General features: G+C 51.6%; 1 pseudogene; it reads right to left on the bottom strand.

Annotated features, from left to right (window-relative positions):
• Positions 1-21,008, bottom strand: part of LOC115116560 (ras-associated and pleckstrin homology domains-containing protein 1-like) — a 216,643-nt pseudogene that overhangs the window by 115,020 nt on the left and 80,615 nt on the right.

The raw sequence follows: 21,008 nt of genomic DNA, 5'->3' as shown, positions 1-21,008 counted from the left end.
TAGAGTTGGTTATCTGTGGGGGTTAGGGTTAGTTATCTGTGAGGGTTAGTTACCTGTGTGAGTTAGGGTTAGTTACCTGTGAGTGTTTGTTACATGTGTGAGTTAGGGTTAGTTACCTGTTAGGGTTAGTTACCTGTGAGGGTTAGTTACCTGTGAGGGTTAGTTACCTGTGTGAGTTGGGGTTAGTTACATGTTAGGGTTAGTTACCTGTGTGAGTTAGGGTTAGTTACCTGTTAGGGTTAGTTACCTGCGTGAGTTGGGGTTAGTTACATGTTAGGGTTAGTTATCTGTGTGAGTTAGGGTTAGTTACCAGTTAGGGTAAGTTACCTGTGTGAGTTAGGGTTAGTTACCAGTTAGGGTAAGTTACCTGTGTGAGTTATGGTTAGTTACCTGTGTGAGTTGGGGTTAGTTATCTGTGTGAGTTAGGGTTAGTTACCTGTGTGAGTTGGGGTTAGTTACCTGTGTGAGTTGGGGTTAGTTACCTGTGTGAGTTGGGGTTAGTTACCTGTGTGAGTTGGGGTTAGTTATCTGTGTGAGTTGGGGTTAGTTACCTGTGTGAGTTGGGGTTAGTTACCTGTGTGAGTTGGGGTTAGTTACCTGTGTGAGTTGGGGTTAGTTACCTGTGTGAGTTGGGGTTAGTTATCTGTGTGAGTTGGGGTTAGTTACCTGTGAGGGTTAGTTACCTGTGTCAGTTAGGGTTAGTTACCTGTGTGAGTTGGGGTTAGTTACCTGTGAGGGTTAGTTACCTGTGTCAGTTAGGGTTAGTTACCTGTTAGGGTTAGTTACCTGTGTAGGTTTATCCAGCTCTCCCAGCCAGGGTTAGTTACCAGTTAGGGTTAGTTACCTGTGTGAGTTTATCCAGCTCTCCCAGCCAGGGTTAGTTACCAGTTAGGGTTAGTTACCTGTTAGGGTTAGTTACCTGTGTGAGTTAGGGTTAGTTACCAGTTAGGGTAAGTTACCTGTGTGAGTTGGGGTTAGTTACCTGTGTGAGTTGGGGTTAGTTATCTGTGTGAGTTGGGGTTAGTTACCTGTGTGAGTTGGGGTTAGTTACCTGTGTGAGTTGGGGTTAGTTACCTGTGTGAGTTGGGGTTAGTTACCTGTGTGAGTTGGGGTTAGTTACCTGTGTGAGTTGGGGTTAGTTACCTGTGTGAGTTGGGGTTAGTTACCTGTGTGAGTTGGGGTTAGTTACCTGTGTGAGTTGGGGTTAGTTACCTGTGTGAGTTGGGGTTAGTTACCTGTGTGAGTTGGGGTTAGTTACCTGTGTGAGTTGGGGTTAGTTACCTGTGTGAGTTGGGGTTAGTTACCTGTGTGAGTTGGGGTTAGTTACCTGTGTGAGTTGGGGTTAGTTACCTGTGTGAGTTGGGGTTAGTTACCTGTGTGAGTTGGGGTTAGTTACCTGTGTGAGTTGGGGTTAGTTATCTGTGTGAGTTGGGGTTAGTTACCTGTGTGAGTTGGGGTTAGTTACCTGTGTGAGTTGGGGTTAGTTATCTGTGTGAGTTGGGGTTAGTTACCTGTGAGGGTTAGTTACCTGTGTCAGTTAGGGTTAGTTACCTGTTAGGGTTAGTTACCTGTGTAGGTTTATCCAGCTCTCCCAGCCAGGGTTAGTTACCAGTTAGGGTTAGTTACCTGTTAGGGTTAGTTACCTGTGTGAGTTTATCCAGCTCTCCCAGCCAGGGTTAGTTACCAGTTAGGGTTAGTTACCTGTTAGGGTTAGTTACCTGTGTGAGTTTATCCAGCTCTCCCAGCCAGGGCTAGTTACCAGTTAGGGTTAGTTACCTGTGTGAGTTTATCCAGCTCTCCCAGCCAGGGTTAGTTACCAGTTAGGGTTAGTTACCTGTGAGGGTTAGTTACCTGTGTGAGTTAGGGTTAGTTACCTGTGAGTGTTTGTTACATGTGTGAGTTAGGGTTAGTTACCTGTTAGAGTTAGTTAACTGTGAGGGTTAGTTATCTGTGTGAGTTAGGGTTAGTTATCTGTGGGGGTTAGGGTTAGTTATCTGTGGGAGTTAGGGTTAGTTATCTGTGGGAGTTAGGGTTAGTTATCTGTGGGGGTTAGAGTTGGTTATCTGTGGGGGTTAGGGTTAGTTATCTGTGAGGGTTAGTTACCTGTGTGAGTTAGGGTTAGTTACCTGTGAGTGTTTGTTACATGTGTGAGTTAGGGTTAGTTACCTGTGAGGGTTAGTTACCTGTGTGAGTTGGGGTTAGTTACATGTTAGGGTTAGTTACCTGTGTGAGTTAGGGTTAGTTACCTGTTAGGGTTAGTTACCTGCGTGAGTTGGGGTTAGTTACATGTTAGGGTTAGTTATCTGTGTGAGTTAGGGTTAGTTACCAGTTAGGGTAAGTTACCTGTGTGAGTTAGGGTTAGTTACCAGTTAGGGTAAGTTACCTGTGTGAGTTATGGTTAGTTACCTGTGTGAGTTGGGGTTAGTTATCTGTGTGAGTTAGGGTTAGTTACCTGTGTGAGTTGGGGTTAGTTACCTGTGTGAGTTGGGGTTAGTTACCTGTGTGAGTTGGGGTTAGTTACCTGTGTGAGTTGGGGTTAGTTACCTGTGTGAGTTGGGGTTAGTTACCTGTGTGAGTTGGGGTTAGTTACCTGTGTGAGTTGGGGTTAGTTACCTGTGTGAGTTGGGGTTAGTTACCTGTGTGAGTTGGGGTTAGTTACCTGTGTCAGTTAGGGTTAGTTACCTGTGTGAGTTGGGGTTAGTTACCTGTGAGGGTTAGTTACCTGTGTCAGTTAGGGTTAGTTACCTGTTAGGGTTAGTTACCTGTGTAGGTTTATCCAGCTCTCCCAGCCAGGGTTAGTTACCAGTTAGGGTTAGTTACCTGTTAGGGTTAGTTACCTGTGTGAGTTTATCCAGCTCTCCCAGCCAGGGTTAGTTACCAGTTAGGGTTAGTTACCTGTGTGAGTTAGGGTTAGTTACCAGTTAGGGTAAGTTACCTGTGTGAGTTATGGTTAGTTACCTGTGTGAGTTGGGGTTAGTTATCTGTGTGAGTTAGGGTTAGTTACCTGTGTGAGTTGGGGTTAGTTACCTGTGTGAGTTGGGGTTAGTTACCTGTGTGAGTTGGGGTTAGTTACCTGTGTGAGTTGGGGTTAGTTACCTGTGTGAGTTGGGGTTAGTTACCTGTGTGAGTTGGGGTTAGTTACCTGTGTGTGAGTTGGGGTTAGTTACCTGTGTGAGTTGGGGTTAGTTACCTGTGTGAGTTGGGGTTAGTTACCTGTGTGAGTTGGGGTTAGTTACCTGTGTGAGTTGGGGTTAGTTACCTGTGTGAGTTGGGGTTAGTTATCTGTGTGAGTTGGGGTTAGTTACCTGTGTGAGTTGGGGTTAGTTACCTGTGTGAGTTGGGGTTAGTTATCTGTGTGAGTTGGGGTTAGTTACCTGTGAGGGTTAGTTACCTGTGTCAGTTAGGGTTAGTTACCTGTTAGGGTTAGTTACCTGTGTAGGTTTATCCAGCTCTCCCAGCCAGGGTTAGTTACCAGTTAGGGTTAGTTACCTGTTAGGGTTAGTTACCTGTGTGAGTTTATCCAGCTCTCCCAGCCAGGGTTAGTTACCAGTTAGGGTTAGTTACCTGTTAGGGTTAGTTACCTGTGTGAGTTTATCCAGCTCTCCCAGCCAGGGCTAGTTACCAGTTAGGGTTAGTTACCTGTGTGAGTTTATCCAGCTCTCCCAGCCAGGGTTAGTTACCTGTTAGGGTTAGTTACCTGTTAGGGCTAGTTACCAGTTAGGGTTAGTTACCTGTGTGAGTTTATCCAGCTCTCCCAGCCAGGGTTAGTTACCTGTTAGGGCTAGTTACCAGTTAGGGTTAGTTACCTGTGTGAGTTTATCCAGCTCTCCCAGCCAGGGTTAGTTACCTGTGTGAGTTTATCCAGCTCTCCCAGCCAGGGTTAGTTACCAGTTAGGGTTAGTTACCTGTGTGAGTTAGGGTTAGTTACCTGTTAGGGTTAGTTACCTGTGTGAGTTTATCCAGCTCTCCCAGCCAGGCTCCAAACATCTGGTCTAGATCCTGATCTTCTTTATCGCTGTCCTCCTCTCCTCCATCTGTGTGGTCCAGGTCTTCATCTGACAGCTGCTCCATCTGAAACACACAGGGTAAAGTTCACTACCGGTTGACGAGCTTGTCAGTCCCTCTCATTCACTCCAATGGGAACCCAGCATCTCCATGGTAACATCCCTGGAGCAAGTCCGAGATGGCATAGCAGTTCAGACGTCTTTTGTCCTCGTCTTGTCGTGTCGTGTATATATATATATTTACAACTTTTTTCACATACATTTTATTTTTATTTTCCATCAACTCATCTTCAATACACTCTCCTGCAACACCAATTGATATGTATAAATACGTATTATTTACCTCAAATCTGCAATCCTCCAAGAAGCTAGCCAGAAGCTAGCCAGAAACTCCAAGAAGCTAGCCAGGAGCTAATCAGAAGCTAGTTAGCTTCTTTACTGGCAACTCGTTAGTATTTAGCTAACCACGGTTTGTGGTCATCAGCTATCCTTTAACTCGAAAATCTATCGCCAGTTTTGTACGGCGCAGCGCGCTCGAACGGAACATACCGGACCGATTTTTCTCTCCGTGTCCCTGGATTTCAACTGCTCTCTGGACATTCACTCCCGGATCTCACAGCTAGCTGGCTGCTATCCGTGTGTCTATCTGCTTTCGTCGATTCCGGAGCAAACATCAATTACTCCGGAGCTAGCCAGCTCCGTCAATCACTCCTGAGCTCCGTCAATCACTCCTGGGCTGCAGTCACCTATCCGGACCCGTTTTACTGCCTACGCGGAGCCCCACCGGGCCTTCACAACTGGACTGCCGACGTTATCTACCCGAAGGAGATCCGGCTGGCTCCTCCGTCGCGACGTTACCTGAATGCCCATCTGCGGCCTGCTAACCGTTAGCTGTCTTACCGGCTGCAATCCAAATAGACAATCGGACAATTTATTTATTTGTATTATTATTATGTTTCTTCTTGGGCCTCTATAACTATATCTATTGTTTTTATTTTTTTGTTGTTGTGTGATTTGGACTAATCCCCTCTACAACACGGAACTCCACTAATCTACTGACGGAACGCAAGAGGTGGCTAACAACAGACCTCCATCCTATGCTAGCTTGCTACCGATGTCCTGGCTAGCTGTCTAAATCGCCGTGACCCCAAACCAACCTCTCCACTCCCTGGACCCTTTTGATCACTCGACTAAGGATGCCTCTCCTTAATGTCAATATGTCTTGTCCATTGCTGTTCTGGTTAGTGTTTATCGGCTTATTTCACTGTAGAGCCTCTAGTCCTGCTCACTATACCTTATCCAACTTATTAGTTCCACCACCCACACATGCAATGACATCTCCTGGTTTCAATGATGTTTCTAGAGACAATATATCTCTCTTCATCACTCAATACCTAGGTTTACCTCCACTGTATTCACATCCTACCATACCTTTGTCTGTACATTATACCTTGATGCTATTTTTATCGCCCCCAGAAACCTCCTTTTACTCTCTGTTCCAGACGTTCTAGACGACCAATTCTTATTGCTTTTAGCCGTACCCTTATTCTTCTCCTCCTATGTTCCTCTGGCGATGTAGAGGTGAATCCAGGCCCTGCAGTGCCTAGCTCCACTCCTATTCCCCAGGCGCTCTCTTTTGATGACTTCTGTAACCGTAATAGCCTTGGTTTCATGCATGTTAACATTAGAAGCCTCCTCCCTAAGTTTGTTCTTTTCACTGCTTTAGCACACTCTGCCAACCCGGATGTTCTAGCTGTGTCTGAATCCTGGCTTAGGAAGACCACCAAAAATTCAGAAATTTTAATTCCAAACTACAACATTTTCAGACAAGATAGAACTGCCAAAGGGGCGGTGTTGCAATCTACTGCAAAGATAGCCTGCAGAGTTCTGTCCTACTATCCAGGTCTGTACCCAAACAATTTGAACTTCTACTTTTAAAAATCCACCTCTCTAAAAACAAGTCTCTCACCGTTGCCGCCTGCTATAGACCACCCTCTGCCCCCAGCTGTGCTCTGGACACCATATGTGAACTGATTGCCCCCATCTATCTTCAGAGCTCGTGCTGCTAGGCGACCTAAACTGGAACATGCTTAACACCCCAGCCATCCTACAATCTAAACTTGATGCCCTCAATCTCACACAAATTATCAATGAACCTACCAGGTACCCCCAAAGCCTTAAACACGGGCACCCTCATAGATATCATCCTAACCAACTTCCCCTCTAAATACACCTCTGCTGTCTTCAACCAAGATCTCAGCGATCACTGCCTCATTGCCTGCATCCGTAATGGGTCAGCGGTCAAACGACCTCCACTCATCACTGTAAAACGCTCCCTGAAACACTTCAGCGAGCAGGCCTTTCTAATCGACCTGGCCGGGGTGTCCTGGAAGGATATTGATCTCATCCCGTCAGTAGAGGATGCCTGGATATTTTTTTAAAATGCCTTCCTAACAATCTTAAATAAACATGCCCCATTCAAGAAAATTAGAACTAGGAACAGATATAGCCCTTGGTTCTCCCCAGACCTGACTGCCCTTAACCAACACAAAAACATCCTATGGCGTTCTGCATTAGCATCGAACAGCCCCCGTGATATGCAGCTGTTCAGGGAAGCTAGAAACCGTTATACACAGGCAGTTAGAAAAGCCAAGGCTAGCTTTTTCAAGCAGAAATTTGCTTCCTGCAACACTAACTCAAAAAAGTTCTGGGACACTGTAAAGTCCATGGAGAATAAGAACACCTCCTCCCAGCTGCCCACTGCACTGAAGATAGGAAACACTGTCACCACTGATAAATCCACCATAATTGAGAATTTCAATAAGCATTTTTCTACGGCTGGCCATGCTTTCCACCTGGCAACTCCTACCCCGGTCAACAGCACTGCACCCCCAACAGCAACTCGCCCAAGCCTTCCCCATTTCTCCTTCTCCCAAATCCATTCAGCTGAAGTTCTGAAAGAGCTGAAAAATCTGGACCCCTACAAATCAGCCGGGCTAGACAATCTGGACCCTTTCTTTCTAAAATTATCTGCCGAAATTGTTGCCACCCCTATTACTAGCCTGTTCAACCTCTCTTTCGTGTCATCTGAGATTCCCAAAGATTGGAAAGCAGCTGCGGTCATCCCCCTCTTCAAAGGGGGGACACTCTTGACCCAAACTGTTACAGACCTATATCTATCCTACCATGCCTTTCTAAGGTCTTCGAAAGCCAAGTCAACAAACAGATTACCGACCATTTCGAATCTCACCATACCTTCTCTGCTATGCAATCTGGTTTCAGAGCTGGTCATGGGTGCACCTCAGCCACGCTCAAGGTCCTAAACGATATCTTAACCGCCATCGATAAGAAACATTACTGTGCAGCCGTATTCATTGATCTGGCCAAGGCTTTCGACTCTGTCAACCACCGCATCCTCATCGGCAGACTCGACAGCCTTGGTTTCTCAAATGATTGCCTCGCCTGGTTCACCAACTACTTCTCTGATAGAGTTCAGTGTGTCAAATCGGAGGGTCTGCTGTCCGGACCTCTGGCAGTCTCTATGGGGTGCCACAGGGTTCAATTCTTGGACCGACTCTCTTCTCTGTATACATCAATGAGGTCGCTCTTGCTGCTGGTGAGTCTCTGATCCACCTCTACGCAGACGACACCATTCTGTATACTTCCGGCCCTTCTTTGGACACTGTGTTAACAACCCTCCAGGCAAGCTTCAATGCCATACAACTCTCCTTCCGTGGCCTCCAATTGCTCTTAAATACAAGTAAAACTAAATGCATGCTCTTCAACCGATCGCTACCTGCACCTACCCGCCTGTCCAACATCACTACTCTGGACGGCTCTGACTTAGAATACGTGGACAACTACAAATACTTAGGTGTCTGGTTAGACTGTAAACTCTCCTTCCAGACCCATATCAAACATCTCCAATCCAAAGTTAAATCTAGAATTGGCTTCCTATTTCGCAACAAAGCATCCTTCACTCATGCTGCCAAACATACCCTTGTAAAATTGACCATCCTACCAATCCTCGACTTTGGCGATGTCATTTACAAAATAGCCTCCAATACCCTACTCAACAAATTGGATGCAGTCTATCACAGTGCAATCCGTTTTGTCACCAAATCCCCATATACTACCCACCATTGCGACCTGTACGCTCTCGTTGGCTGGCCCTCGCTTCATACTCGTCGCCAAACCCACTGGCTCCATGTCATCTACAAGACCCTGCTAGGTAAAGTCCCCCTTATCTCAGCTCGCTGGTCACCATAGCATCTCCCACCTGTAGCACACGCTCCAGCAGGTATATCTCTCTAGTCACCCCCAAAACCAATTCTTTCTTTGGCCGCCTCTCCTTCCAGTTCTCTGCTGCCAATGACTGGAACGAACTACAAAAATCTCTTAAATTGGAAACACTTATCTCCCTCACTAGCTTTAAGCACCAACTGTCAGAGCATCTTACAGATTACTGCACCTGTACATAGCCCACCTATAATTTAGCCCAAACAACTACCTCTTTCCCAACTGTATTTAATTTATTTATTTATTTTGCTCCTTTGCACCCCATTATTTTTATTTCTACTTTGCACATTCTTCCATTGCAAAACTACCATTCCAGTGTTTTACTTGCTATATTGTATTTACTTTGCCACCATGGCCTTTTTTGCCTTTACCTCCCTTCTCACCTAATTTGCTCACATTGTATATAGACTTGTTTTTTTTTACTGTATTATTGACTGTATGTTTGTTTTACTCCATGTGTAACTCTGTGTCGTTGTATGTGTCGAACTGCTTTGCTTTATCTTGGCCAGGTCGCAATTGTAAATGAGAACTTGTTCTCAACTTGCTTACCTGGTTAAATAAAGGTGTTCTCAACTTGCTTACCTGGTTAAATAAAGGTGAAATAAAAAAAATAAAATAAATAAAGTCAACCTGACTGACGAATCCCTGGTCATCACAGCATATGGGTCATCCCAAGTCCACCTAACTGACGAATCCCTGGTCATCACAGCATATGAGTCATCCCAAGTCCACCTAACTGACGAACCCCTGGTCATCACAGCATATGAGTCATCCCAAGTCCACCTAACTGACGAATCCCTGGTCATCACAGCATATGAGTCATCCCAAGTCCACCTGACTGACGAATCCCTGGTCATCACAGCATATGGGTCATCCCAAGTCCACCTAACTGACGAATCCCTGGTCATCACAGCATATGAGTCATCCCAAGTCCACCTAACTGACGAATCCCTGGTCATCACAGCATATGGGTCATCCCAAGTCCCTGACCATTGACTTCAATCGATGTCTTTGTGTCTCCTCAAATCACTTGCTCCAGCTATATAATCATCCATCTATATTTTCAACCTTTTTGACACTGGGCATCCCAAAAATTTGAGTGGGCACAAAGTACATGAGGATGGTGGATAGTCTACCCGCCTGGAAGTGGGAGAATATTGCATTTTTCAAACACCTGAAAGCTTTTTCATGCAATCTAGGGCTATTAGATTAAATTAGATTCTTGCTACGTAAGCTTAACTTTCTGAACATTCGAGACGTGTAGTCCACTTGTCATTCCAATCTCCTCTGCATTAGCGTAGCCTCTTCTCTAGCCTGTCAACTATGTGTCTGTCTATCCCTGTTCTCTCCTCTCTGCACAGACCATACAAACGCTCCACACCGCATGGCCGCAGCCACCCTAATCTGGTGGTCCCAGCGCGCACGACCCACGTGGAGTTCCAGGTCTCCGGTAGCCTCTGGAACTGCCGATCTGCGGCCAACAAGGCAGAGTTCATCTCAGCCTATGCCTCCCTCCAGTCCCTCGACTTCTTGGCTCTGACGGAAACATGGATCACCACAGACAACACCGCTACTCCTACTGCTCTCTCTTCGTCCGCCCACGTGCTCTCGCACACCCCGAGAGCTTCTGGTCAGCGGGGTGGTGGCACCGGGATCCTCATCTCTTCCAAGTGGTCATTCTCTCTTTCTCCCCTTACCCATCTGTCTATCGCCTCCTTTGAATTCCATGCTGTCACAGTTACCAGCCCTTTCAAGCTTAACATCCTTATCATTTATCGCCCTCCAGGTTCCCTCGGAGAGTTCATCAATGAGCTTGATGCCTTGATAAGCTCCTTTCCTGAGGACGGCTCACCTCTCACAGTTCTGGGCGACTTTAACCTCCCCACGTCTACCTTTGACTCATTCCTCTCTGCCTCCTTCTTTCCACTCCTCTCCTCTTTTGACCTCACCCTCTCACCTTCCCCCTACTCACAAGGCAGGCAATACGCTCGACCTCATCTTTACTAGATGCTGTTCCTCCACTAACCTCATTGCAACTCCCCTCCAAGTCTCCGACCACTACCTTGTATCCTTTTCCCTCTCGCTCTCATCCAACACTTCCCACACTGCCCCTACTCGGATGGTATCGCGCCGTCCCAACCTTCGCTCTCTCTCCCCCGCTACTCTCTCCTCTTCCATCCTATCATCTCTTCCCTCTGCTCAAACCTTCTCCAACCTATCTCCTGATTCTGCCTCCTCAACCCTCCTCTCCTCCCTTTCTGCATCCTTTGACTCTCTATGTCCCCTATCCTCCAGGCCGGCTCGGTCCTCCCCTCCCGCTCCGTGGCTCGACGACTCATTGCGAGCTCACAGAACAGGGCTCCGGGCAGCCGAGCGGAAATGGAGGAAAACTACGCCTCCCCTGCGGACCTGGCATCCTTTCACTCCCTCCTCTCTACATTTTCCTCCTCTGTCTCTGCTGCTAAAGCCACTTTCTACCACTCTAAATTCCAAGCATCTGCCTCTAACCCTAGGAAGCTCTTTGCCACCTTCTCCTCCCTCTTGAATCCTCCACCCCCCCCCCCCTCCTCCTCTCTGCAGATGACTTCGTCAACCATTTTGAAAAGAAGGTCGACGACATCCGATCCTCGTTTGCTAAGTCAAACGACACCGCTGGTTCTGCTCACACTGCCCTACCCTGTGCTCTGACCTCTTTCTCCCCTCTCTCTCCAGATGACATCTCGCGTCTTGTGACGGCCGGCCGCCCAACAACCTGCCCGCTTGACCCTATCCCCTCCTCTCTTCTCCAGACCATCTCCGGTGACCTTCTCCCTTACCTCACCTCGCTCATCAACTCATCCCTGACCGCTGGCTACGTCCCTCCCGTCTTCAAGAGAGCGAGAGTTGCACCCCTTCTGAAAAAACCTACACTCGATCCCTCCGATGTCAACAACTACAGACCAGTATCCCTTCTTTCTTTTCTCTCCAAAACTCTTGAACGTGCCGTCCTTGGCCAGCTCTCCCGCTATCTCTCTCAGAATGACCTTCTTGATCCAAATCAGTCAGGTTTCAAGACTAGTCATTCAACTGAGACTGCTCTTCTCTGTATCACGGAGGCGCTCCGCACTGCTAAAGCTAACTCTCTCTCCTCTGCTCTCATCCTTCTAGACCTATCGGCTGCCTTCGATACTGTGAACCATCAGATCCTCCTCTCCACCCTCTCCGAGTTGGGCATCTCCGGCGCGGCCCACGCTTGGATTGCGTCCTACCTGACAGGTCGCTCCTACCAGGTGGCGTGGCGAGAATCCGTCTCCTCACCACGTGCTCTCACCACTGGTGTCCCCCAGGGCTCTGTTCTAGGCCCTCTCCTATTCTCGCTATACACCAAGTCACTTGGCTCTGTCATAACCTCACATGGTCTCTCCTATCATTGCTATGCAGACGACACACAATTAATCTTCTCCTTTCCCCCTTCTGACGACCAGGTGGCGAATCGCATCTCTGCATGTCTGGCAGACATATCAGTGTGGATGACGGATCATCACCTCAAGCTGAACCTCGGCAAGACGGAGCTGCTCTTCCTCCCGGGGAAGGACTGCCCGTTCCATGATCTCGCCATCACGGTTGACAACTCCATTGTGTCCTCGTCCCAGAGCGCTAAGAACCTTGGCGTGATCCTGGACAACACCCTGTCGTTCTCAAATAACATCAAGGCGGTGGCCCGTTCCTGTAGGTTCATACTCTACAACATCCGCAGAGTACGACCCTGCCTCACACAGGAAGCGGCGCAGGTCCTAATCCAGGCACTTGTCATCTCCCGTCTGGATTACTGCAACTCGCTGTTGGCTGGGCTCCCTGCCTGTGCCATTAAACCCCTACAACTCATCCAGAACGCCGCAGCCCGTCTGGTGTTCAACCTTCCCAAGTTCTCTCCACGTCACCCCGCTCCTCCGCTCTCTCCACTGGCTTCCAGTTGAAGCTCGCATCCGCTACAAGACCATGGTGCTTGCCTACGGAGCTGTGAGGGGAACGGCACCTCAGTACCTCCAGGCTCTGATCAGGCCCTACACCCAAACAAGGGCACTGCGTTCATCCACCTCTGGCCTGCTCGCCTCCCTACCACTGAGGAAGTACAGTTCCCGCTCAGCCCAGTCAAAACTGTTCGCTGCTCTGGCCCCCCAATGGTGGAACAAACTCCCTCACAACGCCAGGACAGCGGAGTCAATCACCACCTTCCGGAGACACCTGAAACCCCACCTCTTTAAGGAATACCTAGGATAGGATAAAGTAATCCTTCTCCCCTCCCCCCTTAAAAGACCTAGATGCACTATTGTAAAGTGGCTGTTCCACTGGATGTCATAAGGTGAAAGCACCAATTTGTAAGTCGCTCTGGATAAGAGCGTCTGCTAAATGACTTAAATGTAAATGTAAATGTAAATGTAATGTAGAGCCATAATCATTATGCTTAATTATATGTATAAAAAAATAATAAAATAAAAAAATGTTTATATTTCTGCATATCTAAGCGTTCGTCTTGAGCCGTCTGTATCCTCCTGACAAAATCCCTGACAACATCTGTAACATACTGAAAGGAACGTGCGTCTTATTCAGTACATTTAGTTATTGCTTGCTTCATTAGTCTACCAACCTTACCGGCACTGCTTACAGTCTCCCCTCTCTGGGAGGAATGAGGAGCATCTCCCCTCTCTGTGAGGAATGAGGAGCATCTCCCCTCTCTGTGAGGAATGAGGAGCATCTCCCCCTCTCTGTGAGGAATGAGGAGCATCTCCCCTCTCTGTGAGGAATGAGGAGCATCTCCCCTCTCTGTGAGGAATGAGGAGCATCTCCCCCTCTCTGTGAGGAATGAGGAGCATCTCCCCCTCTCTGTGAGGAATGAGGAGCATCTCCCCCTCTCTGTGAGGAATGAGGAGCATCTCCCCTCTCTGTGAGGAATGAGGAGCATCTCCCCTCTCTGTGAGGAATGAGGAGCATCTCCCCTTATTACTGCTTACAGTCTACCCTCTCTGTGAGGAATGAGGAGCATCTCCCCTTATTACTGCTTAGTCTCCCCTCTCTGTGAGGAATGAGGAGCATCTCCCCCTCTCTATGAGGAATGAGGAGCATCTCCCCTCTCTGTGAGGAATGAGGAGCATCTCCCCTCTCTGGGAGGAATGAGGAGCATCTCCCCTCTCTGGGAGGAATGAGGAGCATCTCCCCTCTCTGGGAGGAATGAGGCATCATCTCTGGGAGGAATGAGGAGCATCTCCCCCTCTCTGGGAGGAATGAGGAGCATCTCCCCCTCTCTGGGAGGAATGAGGAGCATCTCCCCTCTCTGGGAGGAATGAGGAGCATCTCCCCTCTCTGGGAGGAATGAGGAGCATCTCCCCTCTCTGGGAGGAATGAGGAGCATCTCCCCTCTCTGGGAGGAATGAGGAGCATCTCCCCCTCTCTGGGAGGAATGAGGAGCATCTCCCCTCTCTGGGAGGAATGAGGAGCATCTCCCCCTCTCTGGGAGGAATGAGGAGCATCTCCCCCTCTCTGGGAGGAATGAGGAGCATCTCCCCCTCTCTGGGAGGAATGAGGAGCATCTCCCCCTCTCTGGGAGGAATGAGGAGCATCTCCCCCTCTCTGGGAGGAATGAGGAGCATCTCCCCTCTCTGTGAGGAATGAGGAGCATCTCCCCCTCTCTGTGAGGAATGAGAGCATCTCCCCTCTCTGGGAGGAATGAGGAGCATCTCCCCCTCTCTGGGAGGAATGAGGAGCATCTCCCCTCTCTGTGAGGAATGAGGAGCATCTCTGTGAGGAATGAGGAGCATCTCCCCCTCTCTGGGAGGAATGAGGAGCATCTCCCCCTCTCTGGGAGGAATGAGGAGCATCTCCCCCTCTCTGGGAGGAATGAGGAGCATCTCCCCCTCTCTGGGAGGAATGAGGAGCATCTCCCCCTCTCTGGGAGGAATGAGGAGCATCTCCCCCTCTCTGGGAGGAATGAGGAGCATCTCCCCCTCTCTGGGAGGAATGAGGAGCATCTCCCCTCTCTGGGAGGAATGAGGAGCATCTCCCCCTCTCTGGGAGGAATGAGGAGCATCTCCCCCTCTCTGGGAGGAATGAGGAGCATCTCCCCCTCTCTGGGAGGAATGAGGAGCATCTCCCCTCTCTGGGAGGAATGAGGAGCATCTCCCCCTCTCTGGGAGGAATGAGGAGCATCTCCCCTCTCTGGGAGGAATGAGGAGCATCTCCCCTCTCTGGGAGGAATGAGGAGCATCTCCCCTCTCTGGGAGGAATGAGGAGCATCTCCCCCTCTCTGGGAGGAATGAGGAGCATCTCCCCCTCTCTGGGAGGAATGAGGAGCATCTCCCCTCTCTGGGAGGAATGAGGAGCATCTCCCCCTCTCTGGGAGGAATGAGGAGCATCTCCCCCTCTCTGGGAGGAATGAGGAGCATCTCCCCCTCTCTGGGAGGAATGAGGAGCATCTCCCCCTCTCTGGGAGGAATGAGGAGCATCTCCCCCTCTCTGGGAGGAATGAGGAGCATCTCCCCCTCTCTGGGAGGAATGAGGAGCATCTCCCCTCTCTGGGAGGAATGAGGAGCATCTCCCCTCTGTGGAGGAATGAGGAGCATCTCCCCTCTCTGGGAGGAATGAGGAGCATCTCCCCCTCTCTGGGAGGAATGAGGAGCATCTCCCCTCTCTGGGAGGAATGAGGAGCATCTCCCCCTCTGGGAGGAATGAGGAGCATCTCCCCTCTCTGGGAGGAATGAGGAGCATCTCCCCCTCTCTGGGAGGAATGAGGAGCATCTCCCCTCTCTGGGAGGAATGAGGAGCATCTCCCCCTCTCTGGGAGGAATGAGGAGCATCTCCCCTCTCTGGGAGGAATGAGGAGCATCTCCCCCTCTCTGGGAGGAATGAGGAGCATCTCCCCTTATTACTGCTTAGTCTCCCCTCTCTGTGAGGAATGAGGAGCATCTCCCCTCTCTGTGAGGAATGAGGAGCATCTCCCCTCTCTGTGAGGAATGAGGAGCATCTCCCCTCTCTGTGAGGAATGAGGAGCATCTCCCCTCTCTGGGAGGAATGAGGAGATCTCCCCTCTGGGAGGAATGAGGAGCATCTCCCCTCTCTGGGAGGAATGAGGAGCATCTCCCCTCTCTGGGAGGAATGAGGAGCATCTCCCCTCTCTGGGAGGAATGAGGAGCATCTCCCCTCTCTGGGAGGAATGAGGAGCATCTCCCTCTCTGGGAGGAATGAGGAGCATCTCCCTCTCTGGGAGGAATGAGGAGCATCTCCCCTCTCTGGGAGGAATGAGGAGCATCTCCCCTCTCTGGGAGGAATGAGGAGCATCTCCCCTGGGAGGAATGAGGAGCATCTCTGGGAGGAATGAGGAGCATCTCCCCATCTCCCTGGGAGGAATGAGGAGCATCTCCCCTCTCTGTGAGGAATGAGGAGCATCTCCCCCTCTCTGGGAGGAATGAGGAGCATCTCCCCCTCTCTGGGAGGAATGAGGTGCATCTCCCCCTCTCTGGGAGGAATGAGGTGCATCTCCCCCTCTCTGGGAGGAATGAGGTGCATCTCCCCCTCTCTGGGAGGAATGAGGAGCATCTCCCCTCTCTGGGAGGAATGAGGAGCATCTCCCCCTCTCTGGGAGGAATGAGGAGCATCTCCCCTCTCTGGGAGGAATGAGGAGCATCTCCCCCTCTCTGGGAGGAATGAGGAGCATCTCCCCTCTCTGGGAGGAATGAGGAGCATCTCCCCCTCTCTGGGAGGAATGAGGAGCATCTCCCCTCTCTGTGAGGAATGAGGAGCATCTCCCCCTCTCTGGGAGGAATGAGGAGCATCTCCCCTCTCTGGGAGGAATGAGGAGCATCTCCCCTCTCTGGGAGGAATGAGGAGCATCTCCCCTCTCTGGGAGGAATGAGGAGCATCTCCCCTCTCTGGGAGGAATGAGGAGCATCTCCCTCTGGGAGGAATGAGGAGCATCTCCCCTCTCTGGGAGGAATGAGGAGCATCTCCCCCTCTCTGGGAGGAATGAGGAGCATCTCCCCTCTCTGGGAGGAATGAGGAGCATCTCCCCTCTCTGTGAGGAATGAGGAGCATCTCCCCTCTCTGTGAGGAATGAGGAGCATCTCCCTCTCTGTGAGGAATGAGGAGCATCTTCCCCTCTCTGTGAGGAATGAGGAGCATCTCCCCCTCTCTGTGAGGAATGAGGAGCATCTCCCCCTCTCTGTGAGGAATGAGGAGCATCTCCCCTCTCTGTGAGGAATGAGGAGCATCTCCCCTCTCTGGGAGGAATGAGGAGCATCTCCCCTCTGTGAGGAATGAGGAGATCTCCCTCTGGGATCTGAGGGAGTCTCCCTCTCTGTGAGGAATGAGGAGCATCTCTGTGAGGAATGAGGAGCATCCCTCTCTGGGAGGAATGAGGAGCATCTCCCCTCTCTGGGAGGAATGAGGAGCATCTCCCCTCTCTGGGAGGAATGAGGAGCATCTCCCCTCTCTGGGAGGAATGAGGAGCATCTCCCCTCTCTGGGAGGAATGAGGAGCATCTCCCCTCTCTGGGAGGAATGAGGAGCATCTCCCCCTCTCTGTGAGGAATGAGGAGCATCTCCCTCTCTGGGAGGAATGAGGAGCATCTCCCCTCTCTGGGAGGAATGAGGAGCATCTCCCTCTGGGAGGAATGAGGAGCATCTCTCTGTGAGGAATGAGGAGCATCTCCTCTCTGGGAGGAATGAGGAGCATCTCCCCTCTCTGGGAGGAATGAGGAGCATCTCCCTCTCTGGGAGGAATGAGGAGCATCTCCCCTCTCTGGGAGGAATGAGGAGCATCTCCCTCTCTGGGAGGAATGAGGAGCATCTCCCCTCTCTGGGAGGAATGAGGAGCATCTCCCCTCTCTGTGAGGAATGAGGAGCATCTCCCCTCTCTGGGAGGAATGAGGAGCATCTCCCCTCTCTGTGAGGAATGAGGAGCATCTCCCCTCTCTGTGAGGAATGAGGAGCATCTCCCCCTCTCTGTGAGGAATGAGGAGCATCTCCCCCTCTCTGTGAGGAATGAGGAGCATCTCCCCCTCTCTGTGAGGAATGAGGAGCATCTCCCCTCTCTGTGAGGAATGAGGAGATCTCCCCTTATTACTGCTTAGTCTCCCCTCTCTGTGAGGAATGAGGAGCATCTCTGTGAGGAATGAGGAGCATCTCCCCCTCTCTGTGAGGAATGAGGAGCATCTCCCCCTCTCTGGGAGGAATGAGGAGCATCTCCCCCTCTCTGGGAGGAATGAGGAGCATCTCCCCCTCTCTGGGAGGAATGAGGAGCATCTCCCCCTCTCTGGGAGGAATGAGGAGCATCTCCCCTCTCTGGGAGGAATGAGGAGCATCTCCCCTCTCTGGGAGGAATGAGGAGCATCTCCCCTCTCTGGGAGGAATGAGGAGCATCTCCCCCTCTCTGGGAGGAATGAGGAGCATCTCCCCCTCTCTGGGAGGAATGAGGAGCATCTCCCCCTCTCTGGGAGGAATGAGGAGCATCTCCCCCTCTCTGGGAGGAATGAGGAGCATCTCCCCTCTGGGAGGAATGAGGAGCATCTCCCCTCTCTGGGAGGAATGAGGAGCATCTCCCCTCTCTGGGAGGAATGAGGAGCATCTCCCCTCTCTGGGAGGAATGAGGAGCATCTCCCTGGGAGGAATGAGGAGCCTCTCTGTGGAGGAATGAGGAGCATCTCCCCCTCTCTGGGAGGAATGAGGAGCATCTCCCCTCTCTGGGAGGAATGAGGAGCATCTCCCCCTCTCTGGGAGGAATGAGGAGCATGAGGAGCATCTCCCTCTCTGGGAGGAATGAGGAGCATCTCCCCTCTCTGGGAGGAATGAGGAGCATCTCCCCCTCTCTGGGAGGAATGAGGAGCATCTCCCCTCTCTGGGAGGAATGAGGAGCATCTCCCCCTCTCTGGGAGGAATGAGGAGCATCTCCCCTCTCTGGGAGGAATGAGGAGCATCTCCCCCTCTCTGGGAGGAATGAGGAGCATCTCCCCTCTCTGGGAGGAATGAGGAGCATCTCCCCTCTCTGGGAGGAATGAGGAGCATCTCCCCCTCTCTGGGAGGAATGAGGAGCATCTCCCCTCTCTGGGAGGAATGAGGAGCATCTCCCCCTCTCTGGGAGGAATGAGGAGCATCTCCCCTCTCTGGGAGGAATGAGGAGCATCTCCCCTCTCTGGGAGGAATGAGGAGCATCTCCCCCTCTCTGGGAGGAATGAGGAGCATCTCCCCCTCTGGGAGGAATGAGGAGCATCTCCCTCTCTGTGAGGAATGAGGAGCATCTCCCCTCTCTGGGAGGAATAAGGAGCATCTCCCCTCTCTGTGAGGAATGAGGAGCATCTCCCCATCTCTGTGAGGAATGAGGAGCATCTCCCCTCTCTGTGAGGAATGAGGAGCATCTCCCCCTCTCTGTGAGGAATGAGGAGCATCTCCCCCTCTCTGTGAGGAATGAGGAGCATCTCCCCTCTCTGTGAGGAATGAGGAGCATCTTCCCCTCTCTGGGAGGAATGAGGAGCATCTCCCCTCTCTGGGAGGAATGAGGAGCATCTCCCCCTCTCTGGGAGGAATGAGGAGCATCTCCCCCTCTCTGGGAGGAATGAGGAGCATCTCCCCCTCTCTGGGAGGAATGAGGAGCATCTCCCCCTCTCTGGGAGGAATGAGGAGCATCTCCCCCTCTCTGGGAGGAATGAGGAGCATCTCCCCTCTCTGGGAGGAATGAGGAGCATCTCCCCTCTCTGGGAGGAATGAGGAGCATCTCCCCCTCTCTGGGAGGAATGAGGAGCATCTCCCCTCTCTGGTGAGAGGAATGAGGAGCATCTCCCTCTCTGGGAGGAATGAGGAGCATCTCCCCCTCTCTGGGAGGAATGAGGAGCATCTCCCTCCTCTCTGGGAGGAATGAGGAGCATCTCCCCCCTCTCTGGGAGGAATGAGGAGCATCTCCCCCTCTCTGGGAGGAATGAGGAGCATCTCCCTCTCTGGGAGGAATGAGGAGCATCTCCCTCTCTGGGAGGAATGAGGAGCATCTCCCCTCTCTGGGAGGAATGAGGAGCATCTCCCCTCTCTGGGAGGAATGAGGAGCATCTCCCCTCTCTGGGAGGAATGAGGAGCATCTCCCCCCCTCTGGGAGGAATGAGGAGCATCTCCCCCTCTCTGGGAGGAATGAGGAGCATCTCCCCTCTCTGGAGGAATGAGGAGCATCTCCCCTCTGGGAGGAATGAGGAGCATCTCCCCCTCTCTGGGAGGAATGAGGAGCATCTCCCCTCTCTGGGAGGAATGAGGAGCATCTCCCTCTCTGGGAGGAATGAGGAGCATCTCCCCTCTCTGGGAGGAATGAGGAGCATCTCCCCTCTCTGGGAGGAATGAGGAGCATCTCCCTCTCTGGGAGGAATGAGGAGCATCTCCCCTCTCTGGGAGGAATGAGGAGCATCTCCCTCTCTGGGAGGAATGAGGAGCATCTCCCCTCTCTGGGAGGAATGAGGAGCATCTCCCCTCTCTGGGAGGAATGAGGAGCATCTCCCCTCTCTGGGAGGAATGAGGAGCATCTCCTCTCTGGGAGGAATGAGGAGCATCTCCCCTCTCTGGGAGGAATGAGGAGCATCTCCCCTCTCTGGGAGGAATGAGGAGCATCTCCCCTCTGGGAGGAATGAGGAGCATCTCCCTCTCTGGGAGGAATGAGGAGCATCTCCCCCTGGGAGGAATGAGGAGCATCTCTCTCTGGGAGGAATGAGGAGCATCTCCCTCTCTGGGAGGAATGAGGAGCATCTCCCCTCTCTGGGAGGAATGAGGAGCATCTCCCCTCTCTGGGAGGAATGAGGAGCATCTCCCCCTCTCTGGGAGGAATGAGGAGCATCTCCCCCTCTGGGAGGAATGAGGAGCATCTCCCCTCTCTGGGAGGAATCTCCCCCCTCTCTGGGAGGAATGAGGAGCTCTGGGAGGAATGAGGAGCATCTCCCCTCTCTGGGAGGAATGAGGAGCATCTCCCCTCTCTGGGAGGAATGAGGAGCATCTCCCCTCTCTGGGAGGAATGAGGAGCATCTCCCCCTCTCTCTGGGAGGAATGAGGAGCATCTCCCCTCTCTGGGAGGAATGAGGAGCATCTCCCCCTCTGGGAGGAATGAGGAGCATCTCCCCCTCTCTGGGAGGAATGAGGAGCATCTCCCCTCTCTGGGAGGAATGAGGAGCATCTCCCCCTCTCTGGGAGGAATGAGGAGCATCTCCCCCTCTCTGGGAGGAATGAGGAGCATCTCCCCTCTCTGGGAGGAATGAGGAGCATCTCCCCTCTCTGGGAGGAATGAGGAGCATCTCCCCCTCTCTGGGAGGAATGAGGAGCATCTCCCTCTCTGGGAGGAATGAGGAGCATCTCCCCCTCTCTGGGGAGGAATGAGGAGCATCTCCCCTCTCTGGGAGGAATGAGGAGCATCTCCCCCTCTCTGGGAGGAATGAGGAGCATCTCCCCCTCTCTGGGAGGAATGAGGAGCATCTCCCCTCTCTGGGAGGAATGAGGAGCATCTCCCCCTCTCTGGGAGGAATGAGGAGCATCTCCCCCTCTCTGGGAGGAATGAGGAGCATCTCCCTCTCTGGGAGGAATGAGGAGCATCTCCCCTCTCTGGGAGGAATGAGGAGCATCTCCCCCTCTCTGGGAGGAATGAGGAGCATCTCCCTCTCTGGGAGGAATGAGGAGCATCTCCCTCTCTGGGAGGAATGAGGAGCATCTCCCCTCTCTG

This window comes from Oncorhynchus nerka, linkage group LG3 (assembly GCF_034236695.1).
Source record: "Oncorhynchus nerka isolate Pitt River linkage group LG3, Oner_Uvic_2.0, whole genome shotgun sequence".
In the NCBI taxonomy this organism is placed as follows: domain Eukaryota; kingdom Metazoa; phylum Chordata; class Actinopteri; order Salmoniformes; family Salmonidae; genus Oncorhynchus; species Oncorhynchus nerka.
The sequence above is the reverse complement of the archived record's forward strand: the minus strand, read 5'-3'. Positions and strand labels throughout refer to the sequence as shown.